The sequence below is a fragment of the Camponotus vicinus genome, unplaced genomic scaffold (genome assembly GCF_025532165.1).
Source record: "Camponotus vicinus isolate PSW18456_S1 unplaced genomic scaffold, iyCamVici1.0 SCAF_6, whole genome shotgun sequence".
Lineage (NCBI taxonomy): Eukaryota > Metazoa > Arthropoda > Insecta > Hymenoptera > Formicidae > Camponotus > Camponotus vicinus.
The window spans coordinates 5,939,161-5,955,299 of record NW_028141978.1 but is presented as its reverse complement, the minus strand read 5'-3'; the positions used below and the strand labels follow the sequence as shown (position 1 = coordinate 5,955,299).

The 16,139-nt window shown below is 35.7% G+C and overlaps 1 protein-coding gene and 1 long non-coding RNA gene across 14 annotated transcripts in view; one reads left to right on the top strand and one right to left on the bottom strand.

Moving 5' to 3' along the window:
• Positions 1–16,139, top strand: part of LOC145972801 (uncharacterized) — a 231,699-nt gene that overhangs the window by 29,336 nt on the left and 186,224 nt on the right. The window lies entirely within an intron of this gene.
• LOC145973080 (uncharacterized) lies at positions 1,287–3,863 on the bottom strand. Of its 2 annotated transcripts, XR_014439355.1 has the most exons (4): positions 3,629–3,863; positions 3,357–3,562; positions 1,993–2,289; positions 1,287–1,590 (listed from the first exon to the last, which is right to left on the bottom strand). It is a non-coding gene; the product is annotated as an uncharacterized LOC145973080 (long non-coding RNA). The 2 variants fall into 2 exon arrangements; XR_014439354.1 differs by having other exon boundaries at positions 3,357–3,863.

Genomic DNA, 16,139 nt, shown 5'->3' with positions numbered 1-16,139 from the left:
TGATATAATAATATTATATAATTGCTAATACTAATGCAGTTTATAATATCATGAAAATTATTCATCAACTCTTGAATGCAAAATAATAAAATTAAAAAATCGTGTATAAAATATGGGAAGTATTAAATTAAAAGAATCGAAATATTATTCTTGTTGACATTCTAAAATTGGATAAGATTGGATTCAGGTGTTTGAGATCTGTCAAAATTTTGATATATGATCGGAACATTTCAGACTCACGTTGAGAAACTGACATTTGTTCGCTCAAAGAGTTAAATAAACGTCGTGACGAAGATAAGCTCGCACTCTCACGAGTCCTCGGCGGTCCTTCGTATAGCAATACTGAAAGTATTTTCAGCGCGGTTGACGTTTACACGACATAACATTACATAATTCACACTATACTCCGGAGACCACTTCCGTCATTCCCACGCGTTCTCGTCGTTCATGATACAGTGAAATCGATGATTAAACTGCACGACTGTCTGGCCGCTTTTAAAGCTGTGCTTAAAAGTGAATGGCTCAGAGGCGCGACCTAAAAAAAAATTGATAACAGCAGGAAAGTCCACTTAACGTTCTTGTGTCGTATTAGTCTTTGATTTTGTGCGCGAACGTATCATTTTATATTTTATTACCTTGTCGTATCACGCATAACGTGTAGCTTGATGCACTTTGTTTCTTTTTTTTTGTCGGATATTCAAATTAATTATAATAGCAGTGAGAAATTCTTTCATTTTTAATACCTTATCGCAATTTATATAATAGTTAATCTTGATTTATTATAATATTGTTTCTTGTATTTTTTCTATTATAAAGATTTAATAATTTTTTCTACTTTTTAAATTACAATTTGGATTATAATTATAATTACAGTTAATTTATAATGGTTAATATATAATGTATTAATATTATTTTATAATTGTTATAGTTCCATAATCATTTTTTCGATTTATAATATTTACATTAATATCTTTACGATTGCATATACACATGTTATAATATTATTACATTCTATAAAATTATTTCACAAAGTTTTTTTATTATTATTAATTAATAATATAAAATATAAGCAACATTAAATGTATGTAACAAAAGCTTCGATAGTTGTGACGTCATGCTAGGCTAAAATTAAAAAAATGAAGGTTATTCTTATACATACCACTACTATTATAATTTATTAATATCATCTAAATTAATGTAAAGAATAAACTCAATTATTAATTCACGTAGTTTTTCAAGAAAAGCTTTTATTTATAAAAGAATATTAATATACATGTAGACTATTTATATTTGTTACATATTTACGATTGATCAATGCGAATTATTAGACGCTTATATTTTTCACGAACAAAGACGTTCATCAATCGTACATGATTAATGGCAAAAAAAAGAGTATGGAAGCGTTTGCTTGATAATTTTCGTGATTAATCAAGGTTTACTCTATCTGAGTAATGCACACGAGCAGTGCTCGTTAATATTGGCGCGGACGGATAATTCAACGAGCACCTTCGACGATAAACTTGGCTCATCTAGTCGCACGTACGCGCAAATCCGGCTTTCTCCAAAAGCTCCGTTAAGCTCCGCACGGCTCTAAAATCACGATTCAGGCTGAGAAAGTACGGCACGATCGTAGGTAAATGATTGCAAGTCGGTAAAGAGATTGAAGAGAGAGAAATGGGGAATTTCAATCGTGCGACTAAAAACGAATCTACGGTTCATCAGTAATGATTATTTCGCATGAATCATGCAAGGAAAAGTGAACGCGTAAGCATCGTTTAAAAAAAAAGATGTATAGTTACTTTTCTACTTTCATTCATGATGATTGCTTGGTCATCCGGGGTGACTCATTTAAAATGAAATGCAAGTGCTTCTTGTTGAATGACTGACAAAAAAAGGTTTTCTGTCGCGCTTGAATAGGTCTCTACAGATTTTCTTAAAGACTTTTTATACGCCAGGAGACTCTATTGGCATGAAAATGATTTATATACCTACTTTGATTACTATACGACCTGTGACAGCGGAATGAAAGCTCGTACGTTCGATGCATTCACTGCGGATGATTCATTGACGGTCGACTGTATAAATTGGCCTTAAGCTCGGAGGCGTCGATCGAACCCGGCAATCTCGCCAATTGCACATTCGAAGAAACGAAGGCGATTCCGCATGTGGGTTGATAAATATCATCCACACCGGCACTCTCTCATTGCGCAATCCAAATAATCATCATTATTATCGCCGTCGTCCTCATTGCACGGTGGTACAGCATAACCGTAATGCCAATTATTTTCTCTTTATGACCGATAATCGTGGGAGAAGTTATTGACTATCCGATAATTGTCACACCGATATTTGTAATTAATCAAGAGCAAAAATAGGAAAGAGAAAATCGCCAAAATTACAATCAGATTTTTTTTAAGAATATTTACATAAAAATACGATAAAATTAATAAAAATGTTAATTGCAATGAGAATAATAATATGCAGTATAAAATATGCAATATAGAATAATAATGCAAAATAAAATAATATTTTTTATTTATTACAAACAAAATATATTCACGTAAAATACGAGAAATGCTTTGGGTGAAAAAAATAATGGAGCACAGTTTCGTATAAATATTTAGAAATGCAGCAAAAAAAAGAACGGAGATATATATACAAAGAATCTCGATCTTGTATTTATCGAAAACAGGGAAAAGGAATTTTTGTATAAATATTTTTTCTGCAAACGCCTAAAAATTTAGCAAAAATTTCCGTAGTGGTGAGGTTTTCGCGGTTGGAAATCGATGCAATTTGCAGATTCGATACATGTGCCGGGAGAGCATCCGTCATCAGACCACAACGGATACAATGAAACGCAATACCGATATTTGAACGCGTACTGTCGAAGGGACGGAAAGTTCGGCTGACTTTCCAATCACGTTTCCGGGTTTTATTGAATTTCCCGATGCGATACGCCAATCACTGTTATAAAATAGGAAACGAGAGAAGTGTCTCGACTTGCGTAAAGTCTCGCCGCTGACGAATCGAGATACATCTCCGCATTCTGGTATTATGTAAGAAAAATGTAGCTTCAGACGAGAAAGAATATATTATGCAGAGCACGTTTAACGCTAAATGCGATTAAAAATACAGCGTACGACTTTTGATATATAATAACGAATAAAAGAAATTTTTTCGAATAAAGAAATTACGAAACATTCTCGTGATTTCCTAGAGCGGATTTTTACATTTATCGCGTAAAAGATGAACGCTTGAAAAAAGAAGCAATTGAAGAGCACGGTATCTTTTTTCTCGGATATATTAATATTTTTTTTTATGTCAAATAGAGCTAATTTTTAAAATTGAACGAATGCCTTTTTGCCAGTGGAACCCGGTGAATAATGGGCCGCGCGTATCGCACCCGACTTGAAACAACCGCACAATCGCGCACGTGGTAACGAGCAACGAGTCCGACGAGCAAATTGGCGAAGCGCGGTGATCGGTATCGGCAATCTCGCCGATTGCACTCGGAACGGAATTGCAATGCAGTGTCGTTCTTGCGCAGCGTGCCTCGTACTCGCTGAAAATCACGATGAATCGGCGATGTCATCGCACACACGTAAATTTTTCACAATCCCTCGCTCACTTTCGTTTAACCATCGATGAATTTTTCAATCTACTCGCGAGAGATGTTATTGTAACGTCGATCATTCAATTTTTCGCCATTTACTCGTGTCACTATCGTTCGATCGTTTATCGACAGGTTTCTTTAAAATTCACTCGCGATACGTTGCCTCGACTGAGCGCCATTAATTTCTCAAAATTTACACGTGACAAATAATTCGCATAATAACGGCACCTGGATGAATGCCACGGTACGAAGGCAGTTGACAGAAATAAAAAATGAATTTCAGACAAGCATCGCATCTGTTCACCGTTATTGTTTCGTAACGCGGCAGCCTCATTTATTTCGCGTGGAATCGGTTTTCGCGATGACGGCGTTTCGCGATGAAAAATGAGCATTCGCGCGAGACGAGAACCGATCGAAACAACCTCGACTGCTGTCGAGAAATCGGAAGCGATGAATCAATGACAGTCGCCGTGCTCGGGTGGTCGATCTCTTTTCTTGTGCCACCTGGAACGGCTCGTCAATTTATGATCGGTTTGATTAAGACTTGGATAAAGTCGGCGATGTTGTTTTTAAAAATGAGAAAGAAGGGGAAGGCGAAGGCGAGGCGACCTTTCGTGTTTCCTTGTCAATACACGACGCAGGCACGCATTTATAATCGCGGCTGTTCTTTCCAAACCATCGCCATTAATCCTACGCCTATCTGATATATCGGAATTTCTGAAACAATATTGGCGATCCGGATAAATGGCCGCAACGGCGGTGCACCTTCGCGCAATATTAAGGTTACATAAATCACTATTGCCTAAGCGGCGATACAGTGTACCGCGCGAACCGTGTACACCGGCATAATTTTGCCGATGATCGATCGTCTTCCTGTTTCACTTCTTTTTGAAAATGCCGTTCCCAAGGAAGCGAAGTCGATGATTTATGCGGCTGTTTAGCATTTAACGTTAGCTTTCGGTAAATTGGTCACAAGAGTAGCATTAAATAGCTGTACAAGAAAATTAGCGTCGAAAGAGAGTGGCAAAAAATATGTACTTTGAATAAAATAATAAGAGAATTAAAAGCAAAAAATATCTATATTTTTTTATATAAATATAAAAATGGACAAAAGACATCTTGTAATCATTAAAATTGTGACAATGCAAATAGTAAAATTAACAAAGATCTTTTTACAGAAATTTAAAATCAAAATATTTAATATTCAAACTAAATTATTATAGATTTTAATTCTATCTTATGTCCATGTACGATAACGCAAACGTTTCTAATCGCGAGTATATCGACATTTGCTCGGTCTTCGTCACATCTGCACAATGACGTCTCGTGGTTTCCTGGTCGGTCGCAGCTGAACATATGCTGAATGCAACTACCAAGGCGAAACCGAGGTGGGCGAGGTGAACGAGGAGATGAAGCGAAAGATGCTGAAGAGGAAGGCGAAGAAGAGAGAAACCGAACGAGCTGTTTGAGCGCAGACTGGTTGGCGTCCTCGTCTCCTTCGTGAACCGCATTTCAATCGGACCTTGCATTAAAGCAACCCGCGCGTATTCTTTGACCTTCACCGATGCAGCGATAGATCGGTGCGTGTACGTACATGCAATGCCGTAACCAGAGGGATGAAAATAAAAATAATACGAAATTCATATTGTTAAAAATATTATAAATATATATTATGTAATGCTCATAATTATTATATTAACACAAAATGTATCGAAATGAAATATCGTAAATGCATCAGCAATGAATGATAATTTAATACTTAATGACTTCAAAATTTTCAGATTGCTTTTCTTGATACATATGTTTATCTTTATCAAACTATTAATGAGAAGCTCTATAATTTACAACAAATTATAGAGCTGTTGAATTGTTGAAACATTGCAATCTTTAACGAATTTTTTTCGAAGCATATTTTATTTTCGAAATTCGGGTAATAATTTATCGTAGCATTTTTCCAATTATATAAATAAACCGAGAAAGCGTGATGGGGAAGATTTACGTTCGTTACGCCACTGCAGGATGCAATGCAAAAGGAAGTCGGGTAAATGTGAATCGATGGCGAATCCTATTGAAAGCAGAAGCTCGAGTACGGAGTAAGAACGGGCAGGACGTTCTTTTACGTCATCCGAAGTCAACGCACTGCTTTTTCCGACAACGTGACAGCGAAGCACCTGCGTGCGCACACGCGATGGAAGAATGACGAAATGAATTACTGATCGTCACAGTCGTGTGCGCGTAATTATTTTAATTACATGCTTGTGATAATTATTGCAGCGATAATTATAATATGCTTGTTGTACAATCGAGGCAAAAACATCCTGGAAATGAATTAATGAGAATCGGTTACGCGAATAATTCGCGGAATTAGTCCGCGAAAGTACAGAGAGTTTTGAGAAATTAGTAACGCGAAATTATTCATGCTTTTATTCAGCATTACGAGTTTATCATTAGTTTTTATTTGATATCGACATTAACGAGATATCTATATCCGGTTAACAGAGTAAAATATTTATGCTAAGAAATTTTATCAAAAGCCTTAATAAAATTTCATAAAATCTAAAGATTGTAAAATATAATTTCTCTACATCATTAAAGTCTCATTATAACAATCACAAAATAAAAATAATAATAATATCAACGATTTCTGTTAGAGATTAATTCTTACAGTAGAATATTTTTATCAATTTATTGGTCACCGATTAATGTGGGAGCAAAATGGTAAACGCGATTTAAAATGCCGGGCAACCATTTATTATATTAATACGCGGGCCAGAATAACGCGTAACTACTCGATAATTGCTCTCAGAAGTTCGCACGGTATAACCTGTCTCCTTTCTCCGCAGTTTATGCCAGGGCAGAGCAAGATTAATTGGGTCAGGGAATCGGCTGCGCGGGCTAATGCCGCGATAATTAACGGATATTATACAAAATTTATAAGTAAATGTCATCGCTAGGATGATTCATAGCGCGCGAGCTTGAAATTAAATATAATATTTATCGATGAAAATGGTTCGCCGTGATAAAAATATGGAAACGAGATAATTTATCGTCGTTGCAACCATTTCTCGATGTGTAATTAATTTGCAAGTGTACGCGAATTGCCTAGTAATTTTTAAACGTGATTGTTCCTCCGATTGTGCGCTCGCATAAAGTATGTCGCTTTCCTGAAGTGATTTAAAGATTATAGAGAAAGCTATTATACGCGCCACCTTAAAACTACTTTCAGAAGCTATAAAATAATTTTATATTAGCAGTCTTATATCTTTGCAAGTGTCATTTCTCTCCATAGTAGTAATATAATTTAATATAAAAAACTGGAATGAAATAATATATAAAAGTGAAATAAATATAAAATGAAATAATGTATAACGGACGGAAAAAGCTTGTTACATTTTTAATTATACTTTATACATTAATTTTTTTCTACAATACGATACACAAAATTCGTGATGTAAATTTAAAGAACATTTATCGTATCGAGATATATAGATATTAGATCGTTTAATTTTTTTGCATTATCTGAAATTATATAACTCAAGTGTAGAATTTTGTGAAAGCAGGCGCGCAGGTGTTTTAGTTACGCGGAGAAAATTCACAAAACATTACGAAAGTAGTAAACTACTGTGTTAAAACTCGGGAGTTAGTTTATTAAGCGAGAAATACGTTGCAAGTGGCAATTTACTTAGACAATCGCGCGATGAATCGTACCTCCATTACGGATATTCGCAACAGGTGGACGATTTCGGCCAACTTTTGCTTCTCGCGCGCGAAAAAGATGGCAGATGACACGCATGCAATTTTGCAACATGAATTTCGAACGATGTGTCTCGCCGCCGCGTGGCATGTAGATAAGGATCGTATTACCATCGGGGACCTTTTGCGAGCGCGGAACGTTAATATGCATATCTCCGTATGCTCTTATTCGGTACAAGCAGGTGCGCGCATTGCATTCGCATTCTGCAGTTGCCGATTCCGTGGCACGTACTCGACTCGTCGCAATTACGAAACGATGTAATATATAACGATGCAATTTTCACTGCGGAAGACTGTAGAAAACATAGTTAAAAATATCTGATCTTTTGATGCGATTTAAATGCAAAGTACTTTTTAGAATTTGAGAGCCTTTCGACATAAAAATTTCTTTCTTTCTCTTAATTTAACATGTCTTATGCATAAAAGGTTATCAATTTAATTTTATTTATTATAGGATCATTAAAAAATATATATAATCGACGAAAAGTAGCCAAAATTCTTGTTTATTTATTAAAAATTACGACGTTTCGACCATATGGTTGTGGTCCTTTTCAAGTATACACTGGAATAATGAAATTGATAATTAGATTTTTGACGGTTTGAATAAAAACAGCAATAGACATGAATTGACTGTGAACAATTTGAGTACATACGGTTTATTTATTATATATATTTTTTCACACATGATTTATATACTTATTTTACTTAAGCACATTTTACGCGCAACATAATTTGTCGAAAATCACGGCTATCTTTCGGCAGCTAATTTGCTAATTTGAGTAATAAAGCGAGAATTCTTTGCGCGAATTAACGCGGCGTTTCTGGCGAGAAACGAGCGGTCTTTGCTTGAACCATTGCGGGTCCAGTTAACGCTAATTGAACCATATTACAGCACAGCCTGTTCGTCCGTCGTGTGTGGGCTGTACAGGCCTTCGACGGGACCACTCCTTCACCTTTTGCTTTTTACAAAATTGCTCGCGTCGATTCTGCACGCGCTCAAGGTCAATGCATTCTCCGCTCGACAAGGTTCTTCCTGTACGAGTCTTATGAATGTTGAGATAACCATGCGTGAAATATTTCGTATCCTATCAAATTGGTTCTGCGTCTCTCATTTGCCTCCGCAATCACGTTTGTGAGAATCATTTCGCAATATTTGCTTATATTATATAATAAGATGCTAAACATATTTTATTATATGACATGTAATAAAATTATGATACGCATTTTTAATTATATTCTTTTATAAAAGTATGTATGTAATGATTTTCCTTTTTTATTTATTATATTATTTCTGCAAATAAATTGATATAGAGACATAAAAATATGTAATTAAAATTAATAATAAAAATAAATTATACAGTATTAAAAAGAAATTTATGAAGTAAAATATACAAAGCTCAATCATCTTTCTTTCTCTCTTTCTCTCTCTCTCTCTCTCTTTCTTTTTTGTTTTATTCTTTGTGTTTTTAAAAATAATTCTTTATGTATTTAAATATTAAGTACTATTAAAATATATTATCTTGCACATACTAATCAATTTGTCACAAATAACTTTATTAATGTACATTATTTATTTATATCTTTCAGGTAAATAATTGAAGCAGACCATTGAAGCTCTTACAATTTAATGCTATCTTGTGTTCAGCATCAAAACTTGCGCAGTGAGTAATAATAAATGTAATTATATATCATGTACGCAATCAACATTGATTTTGTTTCATTATTAGCCTATTAATACATATAAACGTCAATTTTAATAACTTATCAATAATGAGAATTAGATTTCGTCGATTCTAAATTTTAATTAGCTTCCACTTATTAATATTTACAACTTATGGCGAATCTAAATTATCATTCGATCAAATCTGAGCTGGCTTATTTGACGAAGGAAATGAATATTTTTCGTCATTATTATTTCTCCCACTATCTATTCACGTCACGCACGGTAAATATTCATGCATGCAGAACACCCGGATCGGCGTTAGTGGGTTAAAAAACGGCGGTTCGCGAAAACCAGTAGCACGCGAGCAACGCGTTGCATTACGAATGGATCGAGATTAATCGCTTCACGCGCCTTTCGGTTAATCGGCCGGCAGTCTTGCCGCACTTGCACGCGTTGCAATTCGGAGAGCGGCGTTCTCTGACTCACGAGCGAACTGTGTCGAAAAATGGAACGCGACTTCCGAGTAAACGACATCTTGGCCCTCCTCGTGGTCCGTCGCCTTTCTCTCTTTTGCGTTCCGCGGTCTATATTTTCGTATTAGCAATTAGCGGGCGTGCGTCGAAAGCGTAACGGGTGACGCGAAACTACCCTCGACAGATGATACGAACCATCCTTTGCATCGTGAAATCTTCAGAAAACAAAATACTTTATTCACGGAAATATTTCATTCGGGAAGTTTATCGAATTATCAATTTATTATTTAATTTGGCTCTTCAAAGTATATGGCACATATATGTACACAAGTGTGCATACAAATCTTTAGCATTAATAGAAATTTGAAGCATAAGCGAGTGTATATACGACGCTGTTTTTAAACCCCGGATGGTTTATTATACGCGAGGGATTGGGCGTGATTTTTTGCGCCACAGGATGGTGCTCGTGTCGAGGAGGGGACTCGAGAACGGTAAGAAAAAAGGACGGTGAGAGAGAAAGAGAGCCGAACGAGAGAGAAAGAGAAGCCGTTCTCTCTCAAGTATTTATACATCCTCGCGTTCGCGGCTGCGAGAGACAGGCGCTTTTCCTAGTAGACCCGGAATAGGTGCATAAGAGAGAAGGAGACCCCGAGAAGACGAGAGAAGGAGGTAAGAATGCTCGTGTTTCGGAGGCCCTTCGACCTCTCTTACGACCGTATTGTTAATTACAATTTGTTTTCCTTTCGCTCGCCAAACGTGCGAGCACCTGTGCCTATGTCGGCGTTCCTGGAAAAGTCACGATGGAAATTGCCGACAGTCCCTTTAACGACGATTGTCGTTTATTCTCGCTACGTGTGTTGTGGGTTACGAACTTGTTCGCGGAAACTTTGTCCAAACGCCGATTCTAAATACTGATCCCCCCTTTGGCGACGTTCGAAGTCAAACTTCTCTGGGTCGAACTTTGTGCGGTTCTCTTACGCGGTGAAATTGTGGTCTTCAATTATAGCTTTTGTGTAAAAGAGAGACAAGAGCTTTTTTCTTAAGTTAAAGAATAGTCTCTTGAAATTTTCTTAATAATAAAATATTATATTTTTTGACAAAAATAATTTCAACTTTGAAATTTAACAAAACAATCTTTGAACATAAAATTAAAATGTTGATGGGTTATATTGACAGTTAAAAAAAACAGAAACGGATGAGTCTCTCGCTTAAAAAAACAAGAATAATAGCGATACGTTTCAGCGGAGATGGTTTTTCCGCTCGATCGGAAAGGAGAGCTTGAAAAAAAAAACGAAATGTCCAATTCCCATAGAAACAGAGTCGCCAGAGAGAGTCGTATTCAGCTTCGTACGAATAATTATCTTATCTGCATCACATCATACTGCAATCTGGCGCGTGCATTATTTGCTCGCAAAGTTAGCGCACAGAAGGTAATCCGATTACTTAATTGCACCGGTGAGCTTCTCCGTGCAAATTTAATTGCGGACGTAATGGCGTTTCGTTGCACCGTATCAAACGGTTTTACATATCAATAGATTTTCCCGACAATAAGCGTAAACACACATATACACAGAGGGGTATAAAGTAATAAAAACTACACGAGCAGAAGCTAATTTATTTACTGCATTTGTATTCGATACTTCAATAATAATAATTCTCGTATTATTATCCGCAAAATTGTATACTCGTGATTTGCATTCGCATATTCAATGTATAATTTAACCCAAGTGCGCTTATTTTCAATCTCGTATTACACGTAGTCAGTTATAATAAAATATAATAATTGGCAAATTTAAAGGATCAGCTATGCCTTTTAATTTTTGGAATTACTGCATATTTTTGTTTAAGATAGTCGAACGTGTTAAGAGACTTTTTAAAAGTTAGCCAAACTTTTTTTTTATCGCTAGACTTTTTGCATAAAAATCCCGACTGTTTGCGACCCAAAATTAAACTCGATGCGATTCTCATCCATGAAATTCAAATGGTTCCCGGGAAACCATGCTATTTTTTGTAATTGCGATAGCAATTAACTAATTACTAGATGGCATCTCGACACATCTCGCCGCGGTTGTAAGGTCCAATTTTCTCCGATTACAAAGGGCACCGAGCAAGAACGTTGCTTTGTTTTCCGCTGGCTTAGCCCGGGAGAGAGACACGTATACCATCCGTGGATCAATAAACTGCAGGAAAACGGAGTATACTCCCTCGTATGAAAAACACGGAGCATGCTCGAGCCAAGATTTCTCGCTTGAATCGAAGAATCGTTAGCTGCTGAAAAACTAATCACCTCTTATCAATTATATTAACATAACAAATAGAATTAGGAAATGTGAAGTTTATTTTTTGAATATTATAAGTTGAATATTCTTCTAATTTAAATGCTATATATATTGTTTTTAGTTTAGTGGAAGTAGTGTCCATATTGAGAATATATCTCGCTTAATTTATTGTTTTATATCGTTGAAAAATATGGCGAATCAATCGTAGTAATTCAACCGAGGCGGACATCAGATATATCTTTACACATTCCCGGTGTTTTTCAAAAAACATTTAAGAGTCAACATTTGTCAAACTCTTTTTCTCTTTGATCCTTAAAGAAAGATTTATTTCCGGTTGAAATAATTCAACACGCTAGTTTTTTGAACGTGAAACTTGAAACATTCCACTTTTCATTCTACGAGCGGAATAAATCTACCTAGCCGGTTCTTTTTCCATTTGCAAGAATGGAAGCGTCTCTCTTTCTCAGCAGGCCGGATAACAGAGTTGAGAAAGACCCGGGTCCGGGTGCGCGGGAGAACGTCGAATGATAGAGAGAGCGTGGCGGCGAGTCGAGTGGAACCGAGCGGAATGAACGGACCGGAGAACCTTCCTCCCCCGCGTCTCGAGATCGCGAAGAGAGGAGTAAAGAGTAGTTACCGAACGGATGAGTCACTCGCTGCCGCGATTGCTGCCGATACTCGGCGGCGTGTAACCGGCTGGCAGCAGGCCGCGATAGGTCGCCGCACCTTGCCTCTCGTTCCCCCTCGTTCCCGAAGAGGCTCCCCCGGTTGCTTTAACTCTAAACTTAACAAAACCAAGTTGAATTTATATCGCGGTAAATGATTTAGAGTTACAGTCGAGATTGAAATTTAAATCGATTTAATTAATATTAAAAATTGTACATCGATTCCAGTTGTCTTTGATATCGTTATTCTTACTTTTTTTTTATTGTAAGTATATACCGTTTATATAGGGTATTTCTTAATAAGTGCGAAACATTTTAGATGATTCTTTGTCGAAAATTAGGGGGGGGGGGTTTCATATAAACATGTACTCCTACATCCCTCCTTGTGGAGTTACACTCCTCCAAAAATGGGGATAAAAATTAGGTTTTTATTTTTTAGATTTTGAGGATTTTTATTATAATTTTGTTTTTGTTCTAATTTTCCCAATATTTACTCTAATTTTATTTTTATTTCAAAATTTAACTTCTCGTAATTCGGAATCTATGCTATTTAGCATCGTGCTGTGCATGATAACGTATTTTATTTTTTTTCTTGAAAATTACTGATTTTATGAAAAAAATAAAAGAAATAAAAAAGTTTCTGAATAAATCAAACTTTTTAATGCATATTTTTAGATAATCATATTCCGACCCATTAAAAAGTTTTAGTAAAAAATTGAACAGGGGTTTTTAGTTTCATTCCCTTATAACAATACGGGAGGCTGAAAAAATATTAATAAATAACCTTTTTACTAGTAGAAAATATCCACCTAATTTCATTTCTTTAACTTGTTCCAAATTTGAGAAAAAAATAAAAATCTAATTTTTACCCCCATTTTTGGAGGAGTGTAACTCCATAGGAAAGGATGTAGGAGTATATATGTTTATATATGAAAAATCCCCCTTAATTTTCGACAAAGAATATCATTTCCTAAAATTTTTCGCACTTATTAAGAAATCCCGTATAATGTCAATCACACAATTTTCAAATATATTTTTTCTGTAAAATATTGAATTTTATTTGATCATTATCTCGACTGAACTTTCTTATGTTTTGACTCAAGAATGAATTTTCGCTTTACTAGTCATGAAGTTTAAGCGAAAATTCGGACAAAAGATGCAACGCGTCACTGAGAATGCAGCGGAGGGTAAAATTGGATCTACGTTCGTGGAAGAATGATTCACGTCATTGATTATGAATCCGATGGGAATTCACGCTCTAAGAAAGGCCGAAAAAGGGAGAATATCCTACGTTTATTTTCGTTTATCGAAATATATACATGCTTATTATTTCTTTTTGACGAATCATGATTAATACATCTTCGTCAAGAATAATTTTTCTTTATTAATTCGTATGTTACGTAAATAAATATTGCGAGAGAAAATTAATTCCACTATTCCACTAAATTTAAAAATTTAATAAGGCAAGTCTCAATCTGCAAAACTTATTTTAAATATTCATAAATATGAGCTTTTTACAAATTCCCAGTTCTTCGTTAATCCTGCCAGAAGCCTTTGCATTAATGATTCATCTTGAAAAGTAGTAAAAAAATTGTAAAAAAATGCAGTAGCTTATAGATTAACGAGAGAATGCATTTCAGAATTAAAACATGTCCTTGAAAGTGATACAGAGCGCTTTCTCTTACAATGATTAAAAAATTACCGAGATGACTAATCAAGGCCTTTTCAAGGAAAAGGTAAAGATTTCCATACATTTCAAAGGGACATTTTCCACCTATCGTCATCTCGCGCGCTTCGTCGGTTTTAATATACCGAGCTGTCTGTTTCTTCCGGCCGTGTCGTACATCTTCATCTTTCTCTCTTGAATTCTCTCGTCATCGCGCGTGTCACGAGTTCAAACGCCACCGGGCGTTATTACGAGACTTACCTCTCCGACGACATCAATTGCGCGAGGTTTTATGCAAATGCGCAACGCGAGATTTCTGTACGAAGAGTCTGACAACAAAGTTCAAATAATATTTCATGCAAAATATACCCAAGAGAAAGTTATTTATAATTACTCAATTTTTTGTAACTTATTTTTCTTTCAAATTATTATATCATATAATAATTTTTTGTTCTAATAATTTTTATTATATAATTTGTTATTAAAAATATTTTATTATAATTCTTAATTAATTTTTAATTTTATTGTAATAATTTTTTATTACAGTATTTTCTCGCCATAATTTGGAAAGTACCTTTTCTATTAATAATATTACATGTAAAAAAATGATATAAATATATGTCCTAAGATATTGATATCATATATATAAAATATCATATATATAAAACTTTATAAATATTTTATTTTTTATTATACACGATTGACTTTGTCGAGACTGTAGAAAAGATTCGGGGGTGCATAAGGACCGATGTTATGTTATCAATGGAGCGTCGCTCTTGTCACTTAAGACAGGGAACGTATGATTATTTTTAAAACTAGGCAGGAGGCAGAATTCACTCTAGAACGATCTTGGGCACTGTCTGGTCTACGGTTAGAAGCGACGAAGAGTCTCTTTCAGCTCTCTCCAATGTTATTTCCATCTGGACATTTTTCGACGCGCGAGTCTCTTTTGCTGTAGAATTTCCTGACGAGAAACTCGCGCGGCTCGCTCGATCGACGTTCCTGAGGAGATTGCTCTACGTTCTCGATCCGTGCGATGAATAAATCATAGATCTCGATTTTAATAAAAAAAGGAAATTCATTTTTCTTTATATTTTCACTTCTTCTTCATCGCATTCTTTTGCTCTACGATATCTGGAGATAATAGAAATATGAACTCGAGGTACAAATATATTATGTAAACTTTGTAGGATATGATAATAAATAGAGATAACATCGCGTTATTCTTAAAAGATATCCGCGAGATATATCGGTATGACGTAAAGAGCTCTCGGGTTAGCTTTGTCACGGATAAAGGCAGCGCAATTTATGCTAGTGAAACGGAATGACATTAATCATAGGGGGTCGTATTAAAGTCTTCATTTAGTCCCACATCTCGGGCGGCGGCACTAAACGAAGATGTTTTTTTTGTCGCTTGGTGCGTGGGCTCGACTAGATTTCACGTACTACACTTTTGTGCGCGTGTGTTGGTTCGTTGCCTGCGTAATCGCACGCAAATAAGCAGTAATTCTCCGACTCGATCCAGGAGCGGCTTCGAGAAATGTCGGTGTGCGATGTGCGCAAAGATATTTATAGTCTTCAAGCGTGCACATTTTACACCGTCATATTGAATAATGACAAGGTAAAATCCCTTTATAACGACGTACAAGTCCAGATGCGAAATTATTCATATTCTATTGGGACAAAAATAAAATGATAAAAAATATTAACATGATTTTAATTTAAAAATCTCCAAGGAAAAATTTTACACTCTTCGATTAAATATCAGGAACATATCGTGATAGTGTTTGGTCGATTACTTGCACTAGACTTTATCTGGAATATAAATGCGTTCCGGCAGGAAATTTATTTTGCCGCAACGCTTTTCAGGATTTTAATACAATGTCGAGATGGATAATAAGCGAGTCCTGACGCGGTATATTTCCGGCGATCGTGTTCACAGTTGGTTACTTTTTTTTTTCACGTGGCATTAATCGCTTCCGTCGGGATATCGATTATCGGAGCCGACGCGACGTATCGTGAAATAA